This window comes from Herpailurus yagouaroundi, unplaced genomic scaffold (assembly GCF_014898765.1).
Source record: "Herpailurus yagouaroundi ecotype Mexico unplaced genomic scaffold, PumYag 181, whole genome shotgun sequence".
Taxonomy (NCBI): domain Eukaryota; kingdom Metazoa; phylum Chordata; class Mammalia; order Carnivora; family Felidae; genus Herpailurus; species Herpailurus yagouaroundi.
The window spans coordinates 34,485,342-34,489,969 of record NW_024412412.1 but is presented as its reverse complement, the minus strand read 5'-3'; the positions used below and the strand labels follow the sequence as shown (position 1 = coordinate 34,489,969).

General features: G+C 46.2%; 1 long non-coding RNA gene across 2 annotated transcripts; it reads right to left on the bottom strand.

Annotated features, from left to right (window-relative positions):
* LOC121039992 (uncharacterized) lies at positions 1-4,628 on the bottom strand. 2 transcript variants are annotated; one of them, XR_005795079.1, is made up of 3 exons: positions 4,452-4,628; positions 3,484-3,658; positions 1-105 (listed from the first exon to the last, which is right to left on the bottom strand). It is a non-coding gene; the product is annotated as an uncharacterized LOC121039992 (long non-coding RNA). The 2 variants fall into 2 exon arrangements; XR_005795080.1 differs by having other exon boundaries at positions 4,456-4,628.

The following is a 4,628-nucleotide window of genomic DNA, read 5'->3' as shown; positions in this document are numbered from 1 at the left end:
AACGTTGCTCTCTTTCCATATTTCCTTGCCTTGAAATCACTGCTGGAGTCTCTTCTTGTCCAAAGACAGGCAAGTGACCCAGGGGCATCTTTAGAACGGCCAGAACTGTAAATAACATCTTAATGGCAATAGACCATTGCTACTTTTTTTTCCCCCTTCCATTCCACTTGGCTGGGGCGGGGTGGGGAGCCCAAAAGACTACTTTACTCTGAGGCCAACAGACAGGTGTGTGAATGTCCTTCTGGGCAGCGTGGGCCTGCTGGAGGACAGCCATGGGCCACTGAACCACTTCGAGTCGACTGCCCTGAAGATGGTCCAGACCTGCTGCTGTCTGTGACATAGGGGCCAGGGGCTGCCTGCTAGCCCAGCGGGAGCCTCCCCAGAGTGCCATCAGCTGATTCCTCACCTACGCATCCAGAAGCAGTGAGTCCGGCAATGACAACTAAATCCTAACAGGCACGTGTGGGAAGACCGTGAACCAACCACTCTTCCTCTGGGTATTTGGCCAAACGTGCACTTGGGGCGCCCCTTCCAAGAGCAAGGAACCCTTCTTACCCTTTAGTGACATCTGCTTCTTGCAGAAGAGGCACTCCGCCAGGTAGGGGACATGCCTTGGACCATACAGGTAGGCAGAGGGTGAAAGACACTCTTGGTCAGTGACTTCTAACCCACACCTTTGCCCTTTGGGCCACACCACTCTCCCTTCTGCCTGTTTCCTAGGTTGTTATCAGATCCAACTGCTTTATCTGAAAAATACTTCTCTCTCATTTTCCCATTTTTTTCTTCTTTCCCCACCTCTATTTGTTTTTATTCCTATTTTGTGTTGGTTTAGACACACTTGTCGGGGAGGTAGATCAGGGAGGCCCCCAAATATTTGGACTGGGTGGGCTGCTATCACATATGGACACATGTGCCTGCAAGGCTTACTCCTCCCTAACAGCTGGCATCTGGAGCGGGGAGATGGCTACGGCCTCAGAATCTGGAGACACACAGCTGTCATGTGGCCCAGCTAAGGGCTGGCTTCCTGCCCCTACAGATGGCCAGGGTGATGCTTCAGGGGTGCTGAGCCTCCCCACCCTCACCCCAAACACACAGGGCCCTGCAGCCCATTTCTTCTGAGAGGAGAGGCTTAAAGACCGTTATTATGTGACAGTCATAGCCTCGACCTTAAGTCACAGGTCAGGAATAGACCCAAAAGGGAGCATCTCCGGGAACGACTGAACACCTGCTCTGGTATGAAACCAGAGAGACTTCCTGCCCACCTATTGTGCCTCAGTTTCCCTATATGAACCATCTACCTAAAAGCAACATCATGCTCTCAGAATAAAATTTTTGGAAAAACCTGAAAAATATAAAGAAAAAATTATCCACAATTCTCCCATTAACATCGCTGTTTTCATAGATCTTCTATGTAACTGAACCATGTTGCAGGTACAATTACTTATCCTGTTTTTAAATGGTAACCTTTCCTTATTGTAAATGTAATACATATTCGTTATGCAGCATTCAGAAATTTCAAACACAATCTGTTATTATTATTATTAGATGCCACGAAGAAATGTAAATGCTACCAATATAATAAAAAAGGTTATGTGTTTATTTAAAAAAAGAAATTTCAACCCAAGAAAAGAGAAATGACTTTTTGTTACTCCACTGAGAAATAACATTTATGTTGATGTATATTTTTCCAGTCTTTTAAACAAGCCTAATATACCTGAAGGGAAAAAAAGCATAGTGGATTCGTAGTTTACATGCCTTTTTGTAGCTTTTCTTTTTCACTTTAGTTTTTTCCTTTTTTTTAAAAAAAAAAGTTTATTTATTTTGAGAGAGGGAGAGAGAGAGAGCACGAGTGAGCACAGGGGACAGGCAGAGAGAGAAGGAGAGAGAATCCCAAGCAGGCTCCATTCTGTTAGTGCAGAGCCTGACGCGGGGCTCAATTTCACAACCTATGAGATCATGACCTGAGCTGAAAACAAGAGTCAGATGCCTAACTGACTGAGCCACCCAGGTGCCCCTCCTTTTTCGCTTTACTCGGCATGAATAATTTTTATGTCATTAAATGTTCTTTTGGGGCGCCTGGGTGGCGCAGTCGGTTAAGCATCCGACTTCAGCCAGGTCACGATCTCACGGTCCGTGAGTTCGAGCCCCGCGTCGGGCTCTGGGCTGATGGCTCAGAGCCTGGAGCCTGTTTCCGATTCTGTGTCTCCCTCTCTCTCTGCCCCTCGCCCGTTCATGCTCTGTCTCTCTCTGTCCCAAGGATAAATAAACGTTGAAAAAAAAAATTAAAAAAAAATGTTCTTTTTCATGTATGATGATAGACTATAACAAATATGCTTTATTTTTTTTTTAACGAGCTTTCTCTTTGTTAGCCCTTTGTTTGGTTCTAATTTCTCCTCATCATGAACAGGGCCAATTGTGGCTGAATCTTTGCCCTCCCCTGTTCTGCAATAACATCTCCGAATTCCCTGAACCGTCCTAGATTATGGCAGGACGCCACCTGACGAAATGTACGAAAATACCTTGAGAAATAACTACGACGCGTTATTGCCTTTGTCAGTTAATTCAGGATGTTGGCGGTGTTGGTGGAGATGATGCATGTACTAAGCGAAGGATAATAATAAAAGCAAACCCATGGCACTTTCTATGCACCAGGTGCTGTTCTAAGAGCTTCACATTAGCTTTAGTATATTTCATCCTTACAACTCTACCAAGTATGCACATACTATGAACTGGCTTCGCCTTCAGATGAGGAAATTGAGGCACAGAAAGGTTGAGTATTTTGTCAAAGGTCACAGAGCAAGGAAATGGTGGAGCTGGGATTCTAAGCCAGACTTGCTCCCAAATCCATACATGTAAACCTCTTGTAAGAAGCCAGTGCTCCTGACAGCGGATGACTGGGAAAAGAGGAGGAGTGGCAGGGTGGACAGCAATATGTAAGATTTTGGTGCACTCATGATGTCCCATGTGCTAGTAAATAGGGGCTTCACAGAGGCTTAGCGGAAGGGGCTCATCAGCCTTTAGGCTCTGCCTCAAAGGTCAGAGCACTTTGATGATAGAACAGAAGTGATTATTTCAAACAAAAGTTATCTTCTAGACATATGCACTGCATAGTTAGGAACAAAATGACATGATGTGTTTTGTTTGGGGTGTTTTGTTTCTCATCCTGGTTGGGGAGGGGGCCTAACGAACAGACCAGACAGGGGATAAGTGATAGAAAATCAGCCAAGAGTTGACTTTGTTAAAGCTAAGCAGTAGATACACAGGAACTGTCTCTACTCTTGCATTGGCTTGAAAGTTGTCATAGGAAAACATTTTTTTTTTAAATCTCAAATTAACGGAAACCATCTTGACAACAAATTTCATAAAAAAATTAAAATTAAAATTAAAATAAATCTCAAATCATTGGACTGTTCACGAATGACCTTTGCGGGATATTCCAACCCAGAGTGTAAGATTCAGAGTCGAACATAAAGATAAACTCACCTCTTGACTGCAGCTTTCTGAAAAGCTTCCCCAGTGTTGGTCAGTCCATGGAAACATCCCCTAAGGGCCCAGCTCCTCCTTGTGGACCAGGGGAGTGACCATTACGGGTTTATTCATTCATTCAGGAAGTGTTATTTTTCATCTTGAGCCCAGAGATGAGCCGTGAGGGGTATAGCTGAGTTTCAGAGATGCGATATACAAATAAAAAAGTTGACACAAGGTAACAGTTCAGCAAACGCCCCAAACCTTACAGGAAGCTCAGTGGGTCAGGGAGGCGGCCATGTGTGGTATGCCTCCGCCCAGGGCTTAGAGTTCCCAGGTGGGGAGGAAGGGTGCACGGACTGGGGAGCCCAAGAGGGCGTCTCTTTGTCCCCAGTCATTCTCTTCACGTCCAAGGGGCCTGGGGCTCATGGCCGAGCCTGGGGCAGAGGGCGCACGTGGGATGCTGTCAGCTTTTCTACTCCCCTCTATTTTATAACCACTGGCCCTGGGCTCCACTTTGCAAAGGGAGACGTACTTTCCAGCTGGCTGAACCAAAGAGACAGAAAGCACCTGTACATCAACACCTCCGAATAATATAGGGTGAGCCCAGGGCCTCATAGGGTGCCTCATCGGGTGGCAAAAGTGAAGACAAACCAGGCTGCTTTGTATTTCCTCGGTGACTTAATTGGCCAGGAAGAATAGTAGTGTAAGACGATATATGTAACCTACTCCCAAATGGATTTGACATGATAAGAGGCAGATTAATAGGAAACAAAGCCCCAAAAAGGTAAGGGAGGCCGGTCCCACCGACAATGAGCGAGTGGAAGAAACTTCTGTGTGCTCAGAAAGAGCCTAGTGCACTTCAGATCACGTGATCCTCCTCTACCAATAGAAGCTCGGTGAGCTTCCACCCTCCCCCACCCTCCTCGTCCTCCACCGCCGCCTCCCTCCCTTGAAAGCTAGTGTTTATTTAGTTCCTGACTTACTCACTATGGTTTATGCCAGGATTTAGGGTAACAGAGAAAACCGAGAGCCGTAGCTCTGTAATTAGACCGCTCCTGGATTTCAGGCAGGGCCCATCTGTGAATATGCCTGATTTTTCCGATCTGGAGGCAACAACAGAGGGCCAATCTGCGCAGCTAGATTAGCCCCCAGTTCCTTGA